Raw genomic sequence first — 24823 nt, 5'->3', positions numbered from 1 at the left:
GCTGAAGGGGCAGCCTGGCCACGAGGAGCCTCTTGCAGAAAGCATCCATGCTGTTGTCCCATCATGACCCCGTAGGACTGTGCTGCACAGACTGCCTAAACCTCAAAGCTCACATTTCATTTCTAAACAAATGTTTAAGAGCCTAACACTGGTTTTATTTCTTCCTCTTTATTTTGAACCAATATATAAAAAGCAACCAGGATAAACTTTTAGGAAAGAAAATCTGCAAACACGGTGAATAAATTCAGTAAAGCAAAGACTCAGAGTTTGTTTCAGAAGATAAATAGAAGAAAAGAAAGAGAAATAAGAAAAAAGAAGGAAAGAAACAAGATTTATTAGCATTGCTTTAACAGGCTAAAAAAGCTGTAAGAGTCCGTAAGTTATCAGAGCTAGACCACATTTATCCAAGCCTTTTATCAGAATTAAGGTTGATATCTACTAAAGAACAATGCAATATATAAGTTCAGGGAGGCCAGAAGAGATTGTGGAAAACTGAAACAAACAGGTTCATCCAGGGCAGTCTCAGAATATTAAAACCTAGGAAGTTGCAGTGTTTTCCCTCACATCTTGAAATCGTTCCAACATTTGGTGATGGCTGACAGCAAAGTAGGGAATCATTAGAGATGGCGAAGGGGAAAGAAAACAGGGATAGGAAATCTGCTTGTACATAGGTCAATGTTTCTTACCTGGAAATTTAGAGAAGATAATTCTGATGCAGTACAGCCATGAAATCAGTTTAGTCATGCACTATGGCAAAACAATCTATGTGCTCACAGAATAAAAGAGTAGTGAAAGTGACAAATACGTCCAAAATCTTACAGCTAAACTGTTACATATTTCATCTCTTGATATAAATACCTACTTCAGCAGATTATTTTTTCCCCAGCACGCTGAAACAATTTCAAATACAAGTGATAGAGCCTGGATTTTACAGGGAAAGAGTTCCAGCCTGTATCTGTTTCCTTATAAAATTAAATACACAGACTGACTTAATTAGAAGATAAAATAGAGAAATAGAAAGCTTTGCTGCCTATTATGTTTATTAGGTAAACTCATCAGTAGTGCTAGATACAGTATCGGGATTGGTAGATCCAATTCTACTCCGTGTTGTAGTCTACAGCCTCACCTCCAGTACTGTGTGCAGTTTTGGGCACCACAATCTAAGAAGGACAGAAAACTATTGGAGAGTGCCCAAAGGAGGGCTATGAAGACGGTGAAGGGCCTAGAGGGCAAGATGTGTGAGTATCGGCTGAGGGCCCTGGGTATGTCCAGCCCAGAGCAGCGCAGGCCGAGGGGAGGCCTCATGGCGGCCTGCAGCTCCCTCACGAGGGGAGCGGAGGGGCAGGCGCTGAGCTCTGCTCTCTGGGGACAGCGACAGGACCCGAGGGGATGGCATGGGGCTGGGGCAGGGGAGGGTCAGGCTGGGTGTCAGGGAAAGGTTCTGCACCCAGAGGTGGTCGGGCACTGGGACAGGCTCCCCAGGGCAGTGGTCATGGCACTGAGCCTGAGGGAGTTCAAGGAGCGTTTGGACAACGCCCTCGGGCATAGGGTCTGATTTTTGGGTGGGCCTGTGTGGAGCCAGGAGTTGGATTTGATGATCCTTGGGGTTCCCTTCCAACTCGGGATATTCTAAGATTCTAGTGACTAAGTGGCCAATTGAGCTGAAAACTGATTTGGAAAAAATAAGGGAACAGGCACCTAAATCACCCTGATGGAATAAGGAATGTGATGGACTGAAATGGAAGAACCAAAGAGGAAAGTGTTGGGCAGTGGCATGTGGGCTGAATAAGGTGAATATAGGAAGGTTAGTTCACATTCAGGGCACAGGAACAGCATAGCACAAGTTCTGGACATGGCATGGTAGATCAGTCCTTCCTCTATACTGCTGCTCTTTCTCATTCATTACCATCTTGGGGGTTTTGTCCTCACTTGCAGTTCAGAAGACAAAAATGGACAAGACAGGAGGAAGAAAAATAATTCTGGAAACCAGAGTGGGTTGTTTTTATACCTCATTTGAAAACCCTGGAAATGTGAAGAAAGAGTAAAAAGCATTTTGTTGTTGCTGTTCTTTGAAACATCTTGGTTAACGTGCTGTCACACCTTCTCTAAAACTATGCACAGATCTTCCTCCCCAAAACCTGCATCGTCTCCACTCTCCAACTCCCAGTACTGCTCAGGGCAACCCTGCTGGTCACAGTCAACCACACCAGCTAGAAAATTACTGGCCCCGTAGAGTCAGGCATGGATTTACAGGTGGATTTGCTAGGGTTTGCAGCTTGGACTCAGCATGCAGCCAGTCCTGGTTCGTGCTGTCTGTGCCAGGCACAGAAAATGCCTTCAGTGGGGAAGGATTTTGATTCTAGCTGCCAGTCCTGAGAACAGGGCTTGCAGATGAGAGGGAGGAAGGTAGAAACCACTTCTGTTGTCCCTCCTTTCTTTCTGTGTGAGTAATTAAAGATCAACATTGCTTAAATTGCACAGCAGCACGTCCAAAGGTCTGCACAACTGAGCAGCGCAGTGGAGCTGCTCATTTAACTCTGGCTGGCTCCAGATGGTGCAGGCTCCAGCCTGTGATTTCGCCAGGGCTAATGGGATTAAAGAGCAAAAAACTTTCTTCACTGAAGTAAACAGAAATGACAGGCTGAATAATACATAGCTTTAAGGTTCCATTTTAGATGGTTGAGCTGACAGAAATTGTATCCTCTTTGTCTGAAGTCAGAGTCTTTTCCCCTTAAATTAAAATGACTTCTGATTAATGCAATCAAAGCAAAAGCAAAAAATGAGTTGCGGTCTTATAATCACTTAAAAATATCTAACATAAGTGTAACTGCTTGCTTAAAATAGGCAAAATATAATATGTTCAGTAAAAGTATTTTCTTGTAATATAACCATCAGCATGCGAGTACAAAGCAAGTTGCATTTTCCACAGCATCTTCTAGTAGTTTAAGTGCAATATGACATATGAAACAATTTCAGAAATGTTTTTCCCCTACATTTATTTGGTTTGCCTTTATGTATTCATGACAGCGCTGTACACAATTGTTATTGTAGTTTCTTGGAAACCTTTACACCTTGCATTCTTTGGTACTTTATCCAATACTGAAAGCAAAATGGTCTAAATGACAAATCTAGGCATCTAGAAAGTGTTGGGAAACGTTCTTTAATTCTTCCCAGCACTCTGCCAAGAAAATGCTCTACTCAACATACCTTTGTCTGAAAGTATTACAGCTTTACAAAGGTAAATCATGGAAATGTCTGTGTGTCAAATCAAATAATTGAAACCAGAACTGTGGACATAAGCTGTCTGAATTTTCTTTTCAATAACAAGAAAAAAAAAAAAGAGTGCATTTTTAAAAGATGAAGTCTAGAAAACGTCTGTGTTTTCCTTTTGCAGTCCCTTTTTGCCCCCAGCCCAGTGTCAGCTCTGGACTTTCTTTCCACTCGAACCTGAACCCTTGCCCCACATTATGCCTTAGGGCCAGGCACCTCTGTCTTTCCTGAGGCTAAGAAATGCCCGGGGGAGAAGTCCTTTTGCAGACCTTAGTTTCCTTTCTCATTTTTACCCACAAAATCTTAATTACATAAGACTTCTAACTTTGTAACAAAGATTCTAAAAAAATGCACTTTATATTTATCAAGTCCTTTGCTAGGGAGAGAGAACATTTAGGGGAAAGAGACTGAAGTGTGAAACCATTTGGTGAATCTTTTTGTAGTGACGCAATTTTTGCTTCTAGCCTGAAGGAGACTAGATCCATCTCTGAATACATAGATTTGCTAATCATCATAATAAAACTTATTTTTTTTAATCTTTAGGTCATCTGCATCATTCTGTGTTTGACTTGTGTGGGGAGAGGACACTCAAATTGTGTTCCACCACCTCAAAAATACCCAATAGCAAATGTGTAGATGTCTCAAATGAGACTACACCTGCTCAGCCCCTGCTGAACTGGGGCTGTGAGGTCCCCAGCCCTTCGATGTGCCCATTCACCCTGGAGAGCCCTGGATGGACACAACTTCAGCTGTCTGAAGTCCTTTGTGAGCTCCTAAGTCAGTGTGGCGTTAGCAAAGAGCCCAGCTCTCTCAGGTTTACAGTGAGAGGTGAAGGCAGGGCAAAAATCTAAAATGATAACAGTAATTTCCCACAGTAGCCACAAATGTGCTACAGCTGTGAAGATCTGAGTTTCTTTCAGGCCAATGACCTACCTTGGTCACTAAAACAGATACTGTGGGGAAAACAGCAAGGAATAAAGTTTGGCAGAAAGCGTATGAAAATGGTGGTGGTTTAGCTGTGACATGAGGGTACACAATCATTGCCTCCAAAAGTTGCTCTGTTCATAAACAAAAATGACAAGTGGCAAGCAAGATGACAAAGCAGAGTAGCAGACGTATGGCACACGTGAAGGATCCAATACTCAGCCAGGTTTTATCTACAGCTACGCTTAGTCTGGGAATAAAGCTTAACCTTAGAGGTATGGGTGGGAAGTCAGAAGTTGATATATTTTTCCCTTCCTATGTATTTAACTTCATTTAACTCCTAGTATTTGTTGATCTGCATTTATAAACTTGGAATAACATTTTATAACTTACAAAACATCTCCTTTTAATGGTAGGTTAATAAATGTCAGATCCACTGATATGTGCAAGATCACAATATTGCAATGTTGCAGTGGTGATAGTATCAGTGCGTCTTTCCAACTCACATGCACAGAAAGTTCTTACAAACTTCTGAATGGCAAAGCTGTTATGTTGTTTTGTTTTTAATGTGTTTCTCTAATTTTGTGCAGAAAAAAATTCTGAGAATATCACATGTAGCTATTTAAAAATTTGTCTTCTGTTGTTGAACAAACTTGCCAGAAGTGGTTATTTAAAGCTTTTCATTGAAAAGTTTGGCTTAAAAAGAAATTTTGTGTTTCAAGAAGTACAAGATGGGACCCACTTAGAGTCTGTGAAATGAAAAGGCAAAGCCCACTGTAACACTTCAGCTTTTTTCTTCCTTTTATTTTTATTTTTATATTTTTTTAGTAACTGTAGAAGTGCTTAAAAAGTTATAATGACTGTTGTTGTAACTCCAAATGTCATTTGCTGCAGGATAGACTCTACCCTCACTTACATCTTGGTAAGTGTGCTGTCGGCTTTCAGTGAAATTGTTTCTAATGATTTCGATTGCTAGAGATTGACACTTTGAAAGGCTAACTGCTGATAGCATGACAAAAGAAATTGAAACCCAAATACTACCTTTGTCATGTGTTTTTATTCATGAAAGCAGTGTCATTGTATACCTGTTTTATTTTCTAACAGACCAGTTTGTGCGTGTGTCAAAGCCAAATTAAAGTAGCAGTGTGTCTACCATACCAAATACATTAATTCTTTTGAAACTGCTTTTCCAATTTTTTTTTTTTTTTTGGAAATGGGTACTTTTGAAGGCAGCAGTGTGTGTTAGCAACAGCATTATAAATATTTGTTACTTTAAGCAATAGTTACTCCTATTTGTCGGTAAAAATAGAGAACAGCTTTAGAATTTCATGAAGTTAGTGCTATTGCTGCCAAAGCGTAGTGTAGTCACACTTCAATTTGTGGCATCAGGGTTTAGCAGTTTCTTTCCCAGTCTAAAAAGTAGTACTTTTTGAGAGGGAGCATAAAAGATATAATAAATTTAATAAAATTAATTCAAGCATAGGTATTCAGTAAATATAAAGGAGAAGGCATCCAACATAAAAAGACCTTTTAATCTAGAAAGCAAAAGCCAAATTACAATAATATGAATAATAAGCAAATTAATAGATAGAAAGCATTCTCTTTCCAAACTGAGAATATGGTTTAGCTCATATGCCTCAGTGGGATGCATGGGTCTTTGAGGACCTGGGAGGGGGGCAGCTAAATTGCTGGCAAGGTGAAAGCTAGAAATCAATAATCAGCCCTGATTCCCAGCAGCTGACTGAAAGGTCTTTTAGGAAGCCACAGAGATAGCTGGTCCCCTGGAGGGGGCAGGAAGGTCTTGGTGCCTAGTTTACAAGAGGTTAGTGTTATTTTTATCTATCTATATATATTTTTTGGGGGGGGGGGGAACAAAGCAATATTTTAAGTGTTGTTTGGAAGTGGGGGTAGTGTTTGCTCCCTGCCCGCGTGGATGTGACCAGGCTGCAGACATCTGTGCCCATGTTCCTGGCTGGGCTGCTCGATGCGTGTTTGGCTGCTGTTGGCCAGCCTCAGGAACCTGCTGCAGTCCTGTGGCCTGGTAGTGCAGGGATTGGGCTGGGTAGCTCTAGTTCAGCTTCAGGGAAAGTAAATTCCATCCCATCCAGTCCCAGTACAGCTGTGCAATAAGTTCTGTATGGCTATTTTGCAGTTGAATCCCTTACCCTCTTAGGGAAGAGGGACTAACTGTGCAGTTATGAGCCTTGGACTGCTGCTGGATTCTTCCTGTGGGGCAAGGACAGGTGGGGAGCAATCTGCATTTGCAATGTGAAAAGTCCAGCCCTCTGCAGATCTTGCTCTTTCATTTTATCCACTGTCTCTGCTCCTCTCTCTCATCCACTGAATAGATTTGTTGTAGAAAATGTCAGTTCCCCAGTAGGTTCCCTTGGTGAAGGCTATGATACGTAAGAATCTAGGTTTAAAAAAAAAAAAAAAGGTAATTGTCTCTGGCTAGGGTGTGTGAACCAGGATGAGTTGCTGGTTCCCAGTCCAGCCTGCTGGCTGGTACAGCACTGCGTGCCTCGATGCCACGGTGTCACAGCAAAGGTGGGAGTTGCTCTCTGAGGACAACTGCTGCAGGGGTCAGATGCATCAAATGTGTGCTTCCCACAAAGCCATCAGCCCTTCCCTTCATTGCCGCTTGTTCTGTGAGGCTGTGAAGTCCTCGTGGCAAGAGCCTGGCTTCCTGCCCCTGAGTTAGGTGTGCTAGGGTGCTTGCCCTGGGCTCTGTGCAGGTGGCCCGCAGTGGGTTCCTGCGGTGGGCTGACGGGTGCCACCTGCCTGGCTCCTCTTGGTGCAGGCGTGCTGGGGGCTGCCAGCTGCTGTGCCCTCCCATCTTTGTGCCCAACCACCTGGGTCACGAGTTGGCGGATGAGGTGCTGGGTGTCTGGGGAGCAGCACTGTCTGTGAGAAATATTACCCGCGTCCCTGCGGCTAGCGGGGCTTGAAAGGAAATATTTATCTGAACTGTTCCTTGTTTTTTTTGTCCTTTCCTTGGTCTTCATTATGCATTCCATTAGAACGAATAAGCGTGAGGTGGAGCTGTGATGAATTTCTTTAATTGTGAGGCTCTCTTTATGCTGAGACCTCTCATCTTTAGCTCTGCTAATGCTTTGCATCCATTACATTTGACAGCAACCAAGCGAATGTTATCACTGTCTTTTATCCACTTATAATGTGTATAAAGGGAAAACAACGCACAGAGATGTAAGGGTGAGATGCTGCTGTCACAAGAAAGTGTGGTACCTGAGTTAGGTAGCCTGTGCCTACCACACCGTAACGCACGTCTGCCACGTGGGTAAGGGTTATTTCATTCTAGGCTCTTTCCTGGGTCTAGCAAACACCACTGCCTTTTAGTGAGCTGTTCACATTCAGACTGGACTTCTTGATTTGCTGTGCTAATAGTTTTAAAATGCATTGCTTAGCTCAGTGCAGCCCTCTGTAATGCTCAGCACTGCTGGGCAAAGAGAAAATACGGATGTTATCTGCATGTAGTGTATAAAAATAAGGTAACTTTATAATATCTGATGGTGGGGAGGGACAAGAGTCACATAATACGACTCTCTTGCAGAGGAGGTCCCTTCTGTAAAAGCTTTTGAATAGCTGTTTGCTCTGTTTTCTGTTAGGTGCAGCTGGATGTGGTTGGTTAAAAGGCAGGGAGGTTGTGCTCCAGACATTCACGTACAACAAACAGTCGGATCAATATCAATCTCTGCAGCCTGGTGCTGTTAAAAAGGATCGCAAGCGCATGTTGTTCCACTGCGTTTGTGCCCACAATAGAAATTAAAGTGGGTTGAATGATGCTGTAGCTCCTGGGATGCTGCGATAGGGAAACAGAGGGCAGCTGAGACAGCAGGGTAGGGAAGGTGCAAATGGGAGTGATTTGGCTCTGTTGTTGGCCACAATGAGCTAACTCAATTCAGGATGGAAAAAGAATAAAGAGGGAAAAGTGTCTTTAATGCTGATGACACTAATACAGTGCTAATATCATTGGGGTGTGCATTGTCCGCGCTCTAATGATACGCTCCTGGTTGTGGTAGACGTGAGGCAGATTTCAGAGCTGTGTCAGCAGTTGGGAAGGAAGGCTCTTGTGAGCTCAGTGGGAGGCCTTAGCAAAATGGCACTGCATCTGTGCCACGGAGAAAGGTAGGTTTGGTTTGCGGTGTTGGTACAACTGGAGTAATACCTAGAAAAAGTGTTCTTGAAGTTTTTTTATTACATTTTCATCTGAAGGGATGCTTGCATCTCTTCTTATATTCATCACAGAATGGTTTGGGTTGGCAGGGACCTCAAAGCCCACCCAGTTCCAACCCCCTGCCATGGCAGGGACACCTCCCACCTGCCCAGGCAGCCCAAAGCCCCATCCAGCCTGGCCTTGGGCACCTCCAGGGATGGGGCAGCCACAGCTTCTCTGGGTGGCCTGTGCCAGTGTGTCTTTGCTCTCATAGTGAAGAATTTCCAATATCTAAATCTGCCCTCCTGTAGTTTAAACTGTTACCCCGTGTCCTTTCACTGCACTCCCTGACAGGTTTTGGAAGCATGGACAGTGAGCAATGCAGACAAATTCAAACCTTTTTGAGGAGCTGCAAGAGGACAGGTGCTCTTTAGTAGCGTATAGGCACCAAAATGAGGGTATTGGAAAATAGGGAATGCAGTTCCCAGATTTTTAAATTGGTGCTCTGAGATTATCTGAGATTATTTTGGAGCTTTACACTGTCTTTTTCATTTTTTTCCCCTCATGTTCTATTTTCCCTAGATATACTAATACCTCATTGGAAAATATCTAAAAATCAGTTTTTTTATCCCTTTTCTGGGCAGGTTAAAGATATTGTTGCTACAAAAATTTGGAAGCGATGAGTTGAAATGGGAAGGGAAACTGTTCTCAGGTGAACCTTTGTATTAGTGATGATATCCTTTCTACCTGAAGTACCCCTGCAGTGTGTTTCACAGAGGGAGACAGCGGTGACAGTGAGGCTGGTGGAGGTGATTTTGACTTCAGTGACAGGAAAAAGACAGGCATTTGGTGACAGGAGGGAGTTGTCAGAGGACAGATACGGCCTGGGAAATCTGCAGCTATGAGTTTGCTTTCTTTATTTTAGGAACAAATGTTGATGCTATCCCTATAAAGAAGCAGGGTGACTGGCCTGGAGAGGAAGGAAAGGCTGTTCTGGGCCGGAGGGGCGGCTGATGATGGATGGGGCTGGCTTCCTGGGGTGGTAGGCCAGAAAGAGGCCCCTGCTGCTCCAACCCATGTCAGAAAGCAGCTGTAACCCTGCCATGGTGGAGGGCCTGGCTCTGGCAGACCGAGTGCTGGCACGTCTGTGCCGCGGCTGTTCCCCAGCCTCTGCTGCCTCCCTGCAGAAGCAGGACAGGGAGGTGAGCAATGGAGTTATGCTTTGCAAAGGAAAATAAAGCCCTGGCACGGTGTCTCTAACAGTGTTTAATGCTGGTTGAGCCTTGTTGAAGTCCGTGCGGGTTTGTAGAGCTGAGTGAGGTCAGCTGTGAATATCCTGATTCTCGGCAGCTGCTAAACCAGGGGGATATTCCGCAGGTGCTGACTGCCTTGTAAAACGGGGCTCGGTTGGTCTGTGCTTGCTCTCTTCATCTGTGTCAATGCCCTGGACTTGCATGAGTGCTAGCAAATGCTCCTGTGGGCATGTCTGGTCCAACAGCATGGCGTGGTCCGCATTCAGATGCGTGCAGGTAGGAGGCTGCTTCAAAGATAGCTCTGCGGTGGAAGGACCTGTGCTTGGCCTGGTGTCTGGGTAGTGGTGTCTTGGGCAACAAATGAGTGCTTGGGCAAGTTTCAAACCCATGGGAAATAGCTTGGTTTGATAGTTAAAATTGCTTTAGATTAGAAATATCTTTGTGGTGTGTGAGATGTGGGTAGCTGTTCTCACAGCATGTAGCTGGACAGGCTCGTAGACGTACAGCAGGTAACTGGTAAGGAGCTGAGGACAGCCTCCAGCACTGAAACAAAGTTTTTAGAAGTTACTGAATGTATGAAAACAGTGATAAGCTTAAATATTTTTCTACTTTATATTCATATAAAGATAGCAGTTCTATCATTTGATGGGCTGCATGTGTATATGGTTATAGTGAATTGAAGAGTAAATCGTATTTCCTCAGGGCTGTTTTTGATTCTGTGTAGGGCCTTGTTTCAAATTCAAGCACGTAGTAACTCTGCTGTCCAATAATATCACAATACAAAAGCAGGTCCTGGACGTGTTTTCACAGAACTTTACCTTTATATCATTTTTTCCCGTTAAGATTAGCTATAGTCTGTTTTACTAGGCATAGCTCAGTGCTTAAGACCAATCATGAAGGATCCATCTATACCATTTTTGACCCAGAGTGTTTGTTTTTGTCATACTAAATCTTCCACACCGAATTCTTCAGAATGTTGTATTTCCCCAAGAAATGTCTTGACTGTAGGTGCAAAGCTCTGTAGCATGAAGAATTTACTCCAGCCCACAGACCTGGTATTTCTTACAGCTTTGATACCGTCCTTGGCAGTGGGTCTGTTTGTATTCTAGCACTGATTACTTGTGATGTAGCTAATGAACTCCCTGAACTTCAACAGGCAGTCTTATGCTGCAGGAGTCTTGCATTGGTCATAGGCTAATAAAGTTAGGGCAGTAGCATTAACTCTCTGATTTGATGCACTTCATGTTTTATTCACTGTTTAAAGTATTTTTGCCGTTGTTATAAATTCACCTTCTAGTTTTTAAGAAAACTCTCTGCTCATGGAAAAACAACTCTGAAAGAATGAATCTCCTTGGGGTGTGTAGTATTTTGCTGTTTCAATTTATAGCTTTAGAGTATGTCCTTGGTAAGACAAAATTCACACATTTAATGTTGTTGTTTCTGGAGTTACTAGAAATCTTGCCCTATGTGAGACTAATTTTCAGGGATGTTGTTTAGGTCATGTTCTGGTCTTGCAGAAGTGCTTGAACAGTGAGCCATTTTATTATATGCTTTCAGCCACCTTGTGTGACATATGGGTCACTGGTTTGATGTGTTTTTTAGGTGTATTTCAGTATTAAATTCGAATAAAATTAGCCTAGCTAGCATTTAGATCTCAGCACATTACATCAGAAAGGCGTAGACCCATTAAAAAGACTATAAATAACCCAAATGGGCCACATAATCCCAAATTGTAAATAAGAGTTGAGGTGAAATGTGTTCACTTCGAAATACTTCCTGAGGCAGTCCTGTAAAGGGTTGGGAAAAACTTCTGCAGTTCATTTAATTAAATTTGGAAACAAACAAACAAAGGCTGCAAACATCCTTCTCACACGATTGGATATCCTGCCTTTGCAAGGTAATGTGTATGTGGCTTTAGGGAGAATTCAGCTCCGGAAGTCTGAGTGTTTCCAAATATTTCACTGCAGTCTCCAATACAGAAGAGCAGAGCTAATTATTTCACTTACAGCTGTTCTTTCTCCCCAAGAGAGGCAATGTAAGATAAATTGCAGAATTAATAGATTGTTTTAATTCTTGCCTGTATCCACTCTTCAGTGACTTTTTAAAAATGCTCTTGAAATCTGTTTAGTCATGTTTACTCGGTGTTTGTGCCTTCCTAGTGAAGGATAAAAGACAACTCGTTCTAAAATTCCAACTGTATTACTATAAAAAAATCAATCTGGTAAGAACTGTTCTTGATATTTGCTGTAATCAGGGAGTTTCCTTTATTAAAAGGAAATGAAGATGTAACAATGAAACACATAAACTAAATTCTGTAGGAAATGTGGGGTGATTTGTGTGCAGGCATCTAGGTTTTACTGGATCTAGCCTGGGTGGTTCTGGATTTTATGGTAGCCGATATCTACTTGTCCACAATTAATTGTATTTTAGGATTGGACTGCTGCTGGTGAATGGCTTCCTGGAGGCCTGAAAATCACTTGTGAAGAATAACATCCTTCATGAGAGTGCCAGCTATCCAAATAAATATATTTACTGGTTACGACCTTGGTTCAGGCAGGATTTGCTGGCTGATGTCAGGGTTTGAATAGAGTTCAAAATGATCACTCTTGTTTATGGGTAAATTTTTCAATTATATTATAGTGTGAGATAAGTTCAGTGGATTTTAGTTGGTACCTGGAAAACAGTGATGCAAGGAGATATTTATGCAAATAAGACTAGCATCTGTAGTCACACTTGTTGTGGGAGGTGGATGGGTAGGTGGGGAATAAACCTAGGAAGGCTATTAATGCTTCAAATTGCTGGTTGAAATTAAAAGAAAAAACTAGCCCATAATGGCACATCCATGCTATGGTATAATTTTTTTTAAAAATACAAGCTTGAATTGCATTTAATCAGAGAAAGGATAAACAAAACCCCAAACAACAGAAAACCTACTGCTGTTTTTAGTTTATGAACTGTTCAAACCACAATCCTGTAGGCATTTGGGACAATTAGCAGTTCTATGCAACATCTCTGTGCTTTGTTTGGTTTACTGGTAATTATAATGTTAAAAACTCAGCTACGAGGGCTTCAAAGGATTATGCCCCTTTGTGGCTGCTTCATCCTTCTGGCATTGTGAATAACTGAAGCTCGAGTCTCCTTCAGGATGGTGTATCCTATGTATCTATATACCATATAAAGTATGATGATATGGCAGTTGTCATCTGGATGACCTTGCTTTGTGTTGAAATCTGATTTGGAACTACTCAGTAATGAGTAAAACTACGTCATTACTTTCTCTCTATCAAATACACTGATCAAAAGGTTTTTTTAGGTAACAAACCTGACATTTTTCTATATTAGTATACTGGATATAGTTATGTATTGCTTTATTTTTAATCTTTCAAATTGTCATTAAGTGGATGAATGACAGGCTTCTGAACGTGAGACAAATCTACTTTATCTTAAATTAATTACCATGAGACTGTATAAACATTGAAAACAAATTTAATAAAGGAGGCGCTCCAGATGGTTGAAGGTAGACTTGCACATTCGGACCATTCCTCATTAGAACTGCAACACCATACACAGATTCTTACTGACGCTTTGGGGAATTTACAGATGAGATGCACTGCAATCTGCTAGGAGGCATAATATTCACAGGGTTTTATTGTCACAGAAAAAGCATAATGACTATTGAAGGAAACTAATTGCTGACAGTTTTTAGCTGGCTTTGGTGCACAATGCATTTGTTCTGCCCTGTAGATCCTTGTTTCAAAAAATATTTGAAGTACACACAGAAATAGCAACATGGCGTTTATGTAGTTTTCTTTAAATGACTCCAAGCTTTCTTTGTCTATCCAGGTGCTCGGCTGGTGATATACTTTCAGGGGTTCAGTTTCAATGCAGCTCTGGCCAGATTTCCTGGATTGTACGGCTTAGGTCCCAAACAAAACCGATGAGAAATGGCTTAACGTGCATTCTCCTCTGCAGGAATAGATCATGCTGGTTCCCTTTCTCTGCAGGAGGAGCTCTGTGCTGCTGCTGTCATCTGGGAGCAAAGGAAGAGCTGTAGCTCAGGACTCTCCCCCAGAAACACTTGCAAAGGAGAAGGGATTTCTCCAAAACGTCTGGGGCTCCTGTAGCGTGGCTTCATTTGTGGTATTTTTCTTGATTCTTCTTTTGTCCTTGTTCCCCTACTGGGAAAAATCGAGTGGGCATGCTTTATTAGCTTGTCAATGTGACCTTCAACACTTCAAATCTCCACTTCTAGCTGACTTAAACACAACCAAATTGCAACAGATTTCCCTGTGTTGAAAAGAAAATGGTGGGCTTTTGTACCACAGACTGGTTCCCAGCACTCAAGGTGCTGTAAGAGCTGAAGGCATCTGCAAAAAAGGTGTGCGGGGTAGCAACTACCAGATAACTGAATCTTAGTGTATTTTTCTTCTATGCCTATAAATTGCTTACTAAAACTTAGACTGGCGTGCGATAGCTTCTCCAAGAAGCCAAGGGATTCTGTAAATTTGGTAAGGTGCTTTTGGAAGTGTACTGCAAAGGTATGCATTGTGTTTCAATCTGTTTACCTGCGCAATCATCTTATTTGTTCCTCGCACAGTAAATGGTATTGCATGCCGAGCCATCTGCCAGACTTCCAGCCGTGGCCTTGGAGGAGCACTGTGGTGACCAGCAGAGCGTGCCTCGTGAATGGGGGTTAGCTAATGTGTTGTGATAATTGAAAGGTCTTCAGTCTTGAAAGAGTTGTGAAGGGTCACTGAACGTTTAAAAGAGAATTTAGCAGGCAGACAAGGAGAAGAGGTGTTTGTAGGAGTAATTTGATTTTGCTTGCTGTTGGTTTTTGTTAGGGAAAGGTGGGCACGTTTCTCGTCTTCGCTCTCTGTGGTTTGATTGTGTTGGCCTGGGTACTGAAGAAAGTCACAGCTGCCACTGGAATAGCTTCATCAGTGTGGGAAAAGACTGTGAGTACATAATTCATTTATGCAGCAGATGCAGTTGTGCATGAAGTGGTTGGAATGGAGCCCAGGCAGCACAGCCTGGGATTTGCAGAGCCCTGTATGGGCTCAGGGAGGCAAGAACATCAGTCTGGCTGAGTTGGGAAGGGATGGGAGTGTTCAAAGGTGGGAGATGGCAAAGGAGGATTAGGAAACTGTCCAGTTCAGTGAGCTAAAATCCTGACGACATATCTGTGTATAGGTGCTCCACTAAGCAATCTACAGCAAAAATTGTAGGAACGTGAAGCCTAGACTGTGGAGAAATTTTCTTTGCAATATCAGTGTAGAGGCTGGAAAACGTGCCAGGGGAGCACTTCCAACACAAGTTTCTTAAAATGAGTGTAGATTACAGGAATAAAACTATTTGACCACCTCTTGGCACCTGCTGTAATCTATCAGAGCTCTGGGAAATTCAGATGTATAAGCAACTCCTGAAACAAAGTCAGTATTCCTTTTGGTCCCTATTTTAAAATCATTTGTGTCTAGTTGTGGAGAAAAATACAACAGAAGGCCTGAAAAGTGCATGTTTGTCTACTGCCTTATTTGAGCATCTCAAATCAAGATGAGAGCATTTTAGTGCTGAAAATTGATTTCTGGACAAAAGAGGGGATCAAAGGTAGAAATTGGAACTCAAACCATGTTTTCTTCAGCAGCCAGACTTCAGATGACTGCATGGAGGGAAGGCTTAGCAGCAGGTTGAGCTGTGGCTTGGTGACATGATAATCCTGGCTTTTGAGTTAGTGATGGACTATCAAAAATGCTGTGACTGCATGACAAAGCAGATCAGAGAGAACTCGCTGTGAAGGGTGAAATATTGTTTAAATAAATGTTTATGGATTAACTTTGTAGCAGGAAGGCCTTATGCCGTGTCAGAAGTTTTGTCAGTGGCCATAAAACCAACAGAAAATAGCATAACATTCATACTGTGCACTGTGGTTAATCAGAAATGCAATAAATTGTGCTTGTAGAGTTGGTGAGTTGGTAGTGCACTGGCCATGGTATTTATCACTGTGGAGAAGTGTCCTAAATTCAAGTCCTTAGCAATCGTGCTAAAGAATCTCTTCTTCCTGCAAAATGCCATGAAGGCATGGTGGTAAAGATGCTTGGAATTTTTTTTTGTTTTGCCTTGAAGATGTTTCTGTCAGGATTTAAAATGAAGGTCATTTTGGAACGAAGTATAGCTTTGAAAATCAAGTGATTCCTTCTCTGTTAATGGAAACCTAGCATTTCCAGAGAGGTTGCATATGACCATTGTGAAGTTTTTTTGTGTATTGTGTACATGCTCTGTTACATATGATTATCTGAGAAAGATTTGGTGTATTATATTATAATAGAATTTTATAACTCTAGTCTAAACATCTTTACAGAACAACAAACTTACCTTGGAAACAAGGCTTTAGTTGACTTTGGATTTGTTTAAACTTGAATATTATACCATCATCTACTTTAGGCCAGATATTTTATTACTGGTGTACAGTACACTTGGACATACCCTTTTGAATTGCTATTACAATAACTGGAAAGAGTTGCAGAACTAAGATCAAGTATGCAGTAATATTCATCAGAAGTGCATAAAATACTTTTTATACGAGTGTTATGTTTAGAGTGTAAATCCTAGTGTTATGTTTAGAGTGTAAATCCTCAGAAAGTGTTGGGGTATGGATTTTCAATACTCATGTGTTTGATAGTAGAGATAAGAAATTGATCTCCCCATAAAATTATAAGATTTATCAGACTTTACAAGATAGTGAGAAAGTTCTGATTAGGTTACTTTTACAACAGTGTGTGGTAGTGTTTCAGAGCTTCCTTTTGGAAGGCTCCCAGTTTATTTAAAAACTAAAACATGAAGATGGTGTACCTAGGTTCATAGATTGTGATCATCACATCTGGCATTCAAAAAGGAGCAATCTTCATGAGTGATTTTCAGTTATTCCTGTGGTTCAGGGTTGAATTTGATTTTTTTTAAACAAAAATTATCTAATCTTAATCTTATACCAGAAATCTTTGCAAACAAAATACAAAAACCTCTCATGATGGCTCTGCTCATAAGTATATCTGCTAGTCTTCCATATCTAGGGGCATGGTCTATCGCAGGAATGAACCACAACACAGCCTTCTTTTGTGATGATAATATTAATGTTGTATTCTCAATGCAACAAGCTTTCAGGAGAAGTTGCTGCCTTTTTGCTGCAGAAAAATATATCAGTTATAGAATGATACTGGAGGCCAATTGGAAAGATTCCTTATCTTACATTAATTAAAAAAAGTATGGCTTGATTAGATGAATATGGTATAAGTAGGGAGATGTATCTAGTCTTTGGCCTGTTGATTCATCATCCTGTGTTATGGTGTGAGCATAAGAAAAGATGTATAGTCCTTTTTAATAATGGTGGAAAAAGAACTACAGAAAGACTAGCAGTTCTAAAGGTACTTGTTTGCCTCTTGCATACTGTAAACAAAATTCTCAAATTTATCAGACTCCAGTAAAAACTCTTCCAGAGAAGCTTTCCTGTTTAGCTCTTGCAGCTGAGGACAGTTTTCTCATCCCATTTCCTGAAGTAAGACCTTATTTTTATCTAACATCATAAATTATTTTGCTCACTTTTATTTTATTTTGCCTGCATCATATTCTTGTTATTCCATATAACTGTTAATCAGAGACTGACCTCTGGTAAATCTGCATGCATTTAATTTCCTGTGCCCAATTTACAAGCTTTTTCCTATGAAACATCTGGAAAAATAAAGCATTTGGTGTCTGGCAAACTTAAAACACGCCAACGTAGTAGTTGCAGGGTTGAAAGGATTTGCGCAGAGAGTGCTCTTCTGGCAGACCCTCTGGGTCACCAAGTCTGTTCTGCTTGGAGCTCCCTGACTAATTACAGCAGCATTACAGGGATTGAGAGGATGTTTCTCAAAAAAGTCAGCATACCAAAACACTTAGAGCTTAGTTCAATGCCAACTGTACTTCTCTGCAACTTCCTCCAGGTCTAAGCATCTTCTACTTCAAAAATTGAAGCCCAGCTCTTAAGATAACTGTCAAGTAGAGAGGGCAGAGCATTAGTCTATAGTTACCTAATCTCAAACTTGTATTTACTGAACCAGTAGTGCCACCTCAAATTTACACTAGTATTAGTAGAGCTTTTTGTTTTCCCTGTACTCTTCTTCCTCAATTTGCACATCTGTTGCTGGGTCTTGCCCTTCTGGCGATGTTGATAGCTTATATGAAAATATTGACTGCTTTTAAGAATTTCTGAACTGGCAAATACTGAGCTAATATAAAGCTCGAAGCTGTAAGATGGACTGCTTGCCATAAAATGAGCAATTGCTCAAAGCTCTTGTCATCTTACACAATTAAAAGCCCTTCCATTTGGGGGGCAGGGGGGGAAGATGTGTGGCTCATGATTACTCGATTAGGATACGAAGGAACAAGCAGAATGTCAGCAATCAATATTGCAGTGTGGGCTTTGAACCCCCTTTTAGTGCATTTTTCTAGAACTTTGAGTTTTTCCTGCTATGGCTTTAAAAGAATAGCATGGTGCGTATGTGCCTGTGAATTTGTCTGCTTAACATTGTATTTTCTTGCTCAACACACAGAATTGTTATATGAAGCCCCAATTGTTATTTGTTAAGTGAAGTAAACAGGTTACAGTATGTCTGGTTACAGCATTAAAAATACATGAGCGTTACTAGAAACCGAAGAGATGTCCCAGCAGGGTAAAAGTGAAAGATAGCTTGTCAGAACAATGAGCTACAGACCTTTTTTCATATTGAAATTATTAGATTTTATTCCCACTCTTTATGTTGTGTTACTACTTATGCACACGGTCCAGACACATGCCCCATTTCTTTGGTGCACATGGTTTTGTATGGCCTGTCAAGGTCTGGTCTTGAAGCACAATAGTTTCCAACCCGGGGAAGTGGCACTGTCACTTAAATTTGACATAACATCCTTTCTGTGGTGCATATCCTCCAGCATATCTCTGAAATCTTGGTGTGATTTGAGAGATCACAGAAGTAAATGCCATTAGCACTAATGCTTAATGATTCATGAGCCAACTCTTTACAAACATTAAGCACATGAGAAGTCTCATTAACAGACAAGTTACTGTCTATGCTTAGCATTTTTCTTAACTATCCTAATTAAAATAATCTGGAAACATATTTTTCTCAGGGTATAATTTAGCCCTTCCTCTTTCTTCAGTGCTGGAGTTCATCTTAGGTACCGAAAAAAGATTATGCTTTTAGTGTGTGGAAGGGAAGAGGGAATACCAGTTCTGTGAGCTAAAATGGTGTTTGTCTTTACAGAGAGGCTGGCTTCTCTGCTATCTCCCCCACTAAATTGGAGCTGGCAAGAATGTGAAGAGGCTATTGGGGGGCCAGAATAGTTCTTGGAAGAAATACGGTCTTGTCTTCCAAAGCGAATCTTTTCAAAGAGTTTTGAACTTAAAAATACTTTCCAAATATGGTAAAAGCTGTAAATAGTGCAGACTTGGTACCCTTCTGGATTTCCTCCTGTTTTAATCCCTCCAAGTAAGAGAGGTGTGTTTCTCATCTCAGCGAGACATCAACAATGCCTTAAGGTGAGACAACAAAGAGAAGATTTGCAAGTCACTGTTAATTATTCAGGTTTTGCTCTTTGCTGGTGTTTCCACCTGCTGGAGCAATACTAACCTTAATTCGTTTTCCAGTCTTTTGCTATGGGCACATATGAATTGATGTCAATAACCAAGTATCTTGGTGGGAAGCATAACTGCTTGACTTTGGAAACACGCAGAACTATGTGAGACGTTTCTGCTGTTGCTTTGGGAGCCAGGGAGCCTAATGAGATGCACATACCATGTCAGCTACGTGGTTTCTTGGGGGAGCTTCCAACAAACCATTTGGTTACTCTCTACCCTCTCTAGTTTATCAATGTCTCTTTACATTGAAGTTGTTGCCCAAGCCAGACTGTTTTGGGACACAGCACTACATGTTAAATCTGGCACCATGTGGGGAGAGGGTAGAATTTTTTTTCTTATTTAGAGAATCCTTATATTTAAAGCCAGTTTAGGAAACAATTTTTTGTGTGTGTGTGAGCCAAGATACAAGTGAAGATATCTCTGAAACACTGTGCCTTCTATCAGTCCAGCAGTGTTCAACCATCATTTATGCATTGTTCAGACAAATGTGATCAACTTTTTGGCCGTCTCTGCTCCTAATCATAAAGGTGCTGCCTTTTGCACCCACTGTGGAAAACTTATACAGTCTGGCTTATTGCGCTATTAGCTATCAAACAAGTTCTAGCAGCTCAACAGGAGAAACAGTCTGTCTCCTGACGAGGGGCTTACATCCATGTCCTCTGGTGACACAAAGCTTGATTTGTATGATCTGAGCTGTGGATTCAGGACATGCAGGAAAATAAATCACATTTCCGTAGTGTGGACTGATTTTGTTTTTGATATTGTGCAAGCTGAAATGTGGAAAAAAATATATATATTTTTAATTGAAGCAGAGTTTAACAATTCTGATAGCTTGTAATTTCCTAATCAAGAATTTAAGCAAACTTAGAAAAGAGAGTATTAAAAAAAAACCACACACACACAAAAAAAAAAAACTACACAATATGTAGTCTTACAGTATACTTAGCTGGAAAATGCTTTAATGCTACCGTTCAACTTTTAAGGCAGGTTTCAAGTTTTAGGACTAAAAAATCGAAGGAGAATCCAATAGTGCTTTGTCGTAGAACTGAACACCCATTCCTGGTCACTGTATCTTCAGTTTGGGCTTTTTTGGCTTATGGTCAACTTGAGTGATGTTTTGCACATATGTTTTGAAACAGATTTTTTTTTGAATCCAGGAAAAAGACTGATTAAGCTGCTTCCAACTACTCCACACAGTATTGATTTCCTGTGCCATTGTGCCTTATCTGCTGTATTGCTGGTAGATGAAGTATGATAGGATCATCTACCCGTGGTACTTTGTGGGATGTAACATTTTAATCAAAAGAATTATGAGGCATTTCAGAGCGCAATATTGAGAGTTGGGAGTGTCAGCTAATTATGTTTATTTATCCCTCACCTATGATCTAGCCCTCTGTAAGGTTAATCCTTCTATTTGTATATTGATGGCTTCCTTTGGATTGGTGCTTCTTTATCAAGAGACAGCCATCTATCCATGTTGCAGCAAGTGTGGAGACTACATTTTCTTAATATTGCCTCTGTGATGTTGAACTGTGTCCAGCTTGGTCATCTGAGGGATGCGGTCTATTTTACTGAGTAGTGAAACAATTCTAGGCTTATTCTATTTGCTTTTTCTTGAACTATAGAGATAAAAACATGGTACAGGCCACCCATGGCCATCATATCACAATTTTTACTGTGACTTATATATGAACCTGATAGAAAATGGGACTGTGGTTGGTTATGTTGTGCAGTGTGTTGTTTATTTTAAATGAAGAGCCTGGCTCATCTGTGTATTTGTCTCCCAAAGGCAAACAACTCCATCTAACTGTCATACTTAACTGGTATAAAACTTGAGTAGATAGTTTTAATCTCCTGAATACGTTGCATTCAGTAAGCACAGGAAAACTTATGTGAGGCTTACTGATGTTGCTCCAGGTCAAGAAGCTACAAATGAGGTAGCTTTTTATTGTGAAGTACTACTTGTAATACTTTTTTTTACTTGTAAGCCTAGTGCCATTGTCACTTATGGACTTACAGCAGTCACAATTTTATGTATTTTTGATACACGGAAATATGGTACTTTGTTGCAAAGGTTATACCGGAGTAATGAGTCAAAACTTGCCTGATTTCAGCTAACGGTATCTCCAAGCAGCTAAAGGAAAATAATGTACCTCTGTCAAGCTGCTAACAGAAAGCTGTGGTAAAAAGTTGCCCTTGCATAAGTCTTGTTTTTATAGAGTGATTACAATTAGTCTGTGTTTTTCAAAGTGTCAGCCAAGAGTCAGTACGCTTCAGGGAAATAAGTCCGACAAGTTTATTACTTCAGTTCAGAGTGATGGCCTGCCTTAGCGAACTGCAGCATGCTAAATTGTTTGTGATGAGATGAAAACACAAATTTTATTACTTCTGAAGGTCACACCATATTATATGTATCACAAACATATATAAACAGCCATAAAATGCAAATTTGTTTACTCCATTAAGCAGAATTTCCTATAATATAATTTTAGTTTTTTTAGCTTGGCTTCTGCTGAAAGCAGGCCTGTAAAATGTTTTACTCAAATGACCCCATTGCTGTCTATTCTGGAGATACAATATCAACTTTTTTAATCAAAGAGCTTGGGCTTACACTACTTAGCTTCCTAGTTTGCATATTGATTTCTATCAGGTAAAATAAAATATAGTTAATCTCTTTTTTTTTTCTTCCCCATAGTAAGGGATAAAAGCGTTTTTTAATAACAGTGCAGGCATTTTTTTAATTCTTAAATCTTTACTTTGCCAAGGTGGGTGGCTAAATCTTAAACTGTTGCAAGAGCATGACTGGAGGTGCTACTTGTATTATGAAATTATTGATGCAGATCTGCATGTGACAAATGGGGAAAAATGATTAAAAGAATTTGTACTGTGTGCTCTGTATTTTAATGGAAAAGCATGAACTGAGATGTGCTCATGGGCTAGAAGGACCCAGTCTAGATTTTTTTTTAAGGAGATGTTTTCCTTTTCATCTGCTGACTTAGCTGCTGGAGAGTTTAGAGATTTCCTATAACACTAATGAGTTCTATGAATCTTTACTTTAAAACAGCAACAAAAAACTAACAAGAAGGAAAAAAAGGCACAAAAATACCCAAACCCCCAAACAACTGAAAGCCTACCTGTGTTTCTCTCCCATAAATCTAATTCAAGTTTTTCTTTCCAAGTTTTTCTCTTGCTTGAAGAAAAGAAAAAGTGTAAAAATATGGGATGCAGAGTTCTTTGGGGGGGAGGGGAAAGGAGTAAGTATAATTAATGGCTCTGAACCTTTTGTCTGTAGGCATACGATATGCTTTATGAGCATTTTATCTCAGTGATTTCTAGGTGCCTGAATTCACATGACATGGCAGTCAATTTTTTTTTGGTTAGATATTTCAATTTTGAGTAGTCCTGGCCTGGAGGACTATTCATGAAGGCTATCAGAGGCTTTACTGAACTATATGGCTGTCTTTTGTTAAGCTTTGCAAGCTATTCACTTGATTAAATTAGAATGCAATACCTCACTTACAATCTGCTTTCAAACAGTTCTATTTTAAATTTTAATATCTTGCACTTGGGTTTGTTTTAGCTTGTTAAAAGTATAAAACTAATTGGAACTCTTAAAATCAAAAGTATAAAAAAAAAAACAAAACCCAAATCTCCAAACATACCTTATTTGCTCCAACAAGATTATTTTTCTGTCTAAAGCATGATTTATGACTTAATTTAAACTCCAATTTTTGGACTAAAAAAAAAAATCTTTCTTCTCTCCTATGAATAGAAGAGAGGTTCTGAGTTTCCATGTAGGTTTTATATTTGAGGAGAACTAGTGAAATTTGGGTGCTTAGAACAATTTGTTGCTCTGTATCAGTTCCTAAACAAAATGTGTAGATAATCCTATGCGTGAGTTGATGAATGTTGGTTTAGAAAAAGACAGGGTACTCCTCTTAGAGGAAGAGCTGTCCATACTGCTCTTCTGGGATCTCATTTTGGTTGTGGGGGGGGATGAGGGCACCTCAATTCCCTTGGTTTATGAATTGTGTGACATAAAGGTGAACATAAGCTAATGGTTGTGTGGCACTTAATTAAGTACTGTGATATGAATTCTATAAAAGTATCTTTTCTGTTAAGACTTAATGGAATTTTGGAGGTAACTTCTTGCTTTGAAACCGCTATTTTAAAGTCAGGGTTCTAATCTAAGTAATAGCTACAGATGATGGAGAACAGGAGACCTTTGGGCATTTAATTTATCCTATCCTATCCAGAGATAAGGTGGTATGAATTCTCTTCTAGTTGTCTGGATTATGGTGTGTGTGTGTATTTGTGTGTCAGAAACGGCATAAATTGCTGTCTCCAGACACAAAACCAAGAGCAAGAGATTTTCAGCCTTAAAGTAAGCAGCTGCTGCTTGTTGACTCCAGTGCAATTTCTTCCTGTACACATCATTCAAATTTGATATGCAAGTATGTTATAACACTAAATATGTAGTGACTAGCATCATAATGTTCTCCTGGTTTCTACTGCAGCTGTGATTGCATTACTGAATCTACCTCTCTCCGATGGCTGTCAGGGGGAGCAGCCTGCCTGCTGTGATTGATGGCAGCTTTTCCCATCGCTGAGTCCTTCTGATTTCGTACCTTAGCCATGTCTACATCAAATTTTATTATGAGAGATTCTTGCTTTGTTGTTTCATTATGCAGCTACTGCAAGAGGGAAGAACTAGAAGCATAAACATGTTTGTAATAAAGTAATATGTAGATTTCCAGACTTATGTTCTGAAACGCTTGCTGTCTGAGACAAAAATAGAATGCTTCAAGCACAGAAAAAAGCAGTCGGGGAGTTATAAGTTATGGCCTCGGAGAACCCAGCTGAGATCTCTGCCAGTACAAATAGGCAGTAAGAAAAATATCTGCCCCAAAGGAGTTTAGATTTATAGACAAGGCAGGCAAAGTGCACTTAGGAAGTGTGTGTGTGTGTGTGTGTGCAGGGCAGCGACACAGAAAAATATCTGAGGGGCTGGGATGTGCCAGTGGCAAAGGCAGCCACAGGAACGTGGTGGCACTGAGCCCTTGTGCTGGTGCTGCTTGTCTCTGGGAAGCCAAGATCATCCGTGGCCTACTTGGTGGAGCTGCTGGCAGTGACCTGGTCTGGGTCCAGACAGGAAGTGCCCTTGGTGTCCTGAAACCTCTGCTTCTCAAAGGCAGAGAGCTTTTGTTGAGAGGAAGTGGACGGCTTGAAACGTTGGGATGTGAGCTGCCATTTGTTTGGTACAGCTCAGTCAGTGAACTCATACGCTGCAGCATGTTAAAAACTGGCGTTTTGGCAAATGGTAGGTGACGAAGAGCATTGTCACACTGTGGTGCCTTCTTACACCTTGAGTCTCATGTAAAGGGAAGCTCTTACTGCTTACCATGATGCTTCCACCTGCCTCCCTGTGTGTGAACACCTCTCAGGCACCACCATGTGCCAGCCGCTCAAGGCCTCACGCATTTAACATTGAGCTGAGCTCGCCCTATTTCTTACCAGCCCCACGTGGGTGGC

General features: G+C 40.8%; 1 long non-coding RNA gene across 1 annotated transcript in view; it reads left to right on the top strand.

The window, feature by feature from the left end:
• Positions 1 to 5335: 5335 nt before the first annotated feature.
• LOC106045198 (uncharacterized) overlaps positions 5336 to 24823 on the top strand; it is a 125905-nt gene continuing 106417 nt past the window's right edge. The window contains exon 1 of the long non-coding RNA XR_007160876.2: positions 5336 to 6016. This is a non-coding gene — a long non-coding RNA (uncharacterized lncRNA). The remainder of the gene's footprint in view (positions 6017 to 24823) is intronic.

Source organism: Anser cygnoides, chromosome 7, assembly GCF_040182565.1.
Source record: "Anser cygnoides isolate HZ-2024a breed goose chromosome 7, Taihu_goose_T2T_genome, whole genome shotgun sequence".
Classification (NCBI taxonomy): Eukaryota; Metazoa; Chordata; class Aves; order Anseriformes; family Anatidae; genus Anser; species Anser cygnoides.
This window is presented reverse-complemented; position numbering and strand designations above follow the sequence as displayed.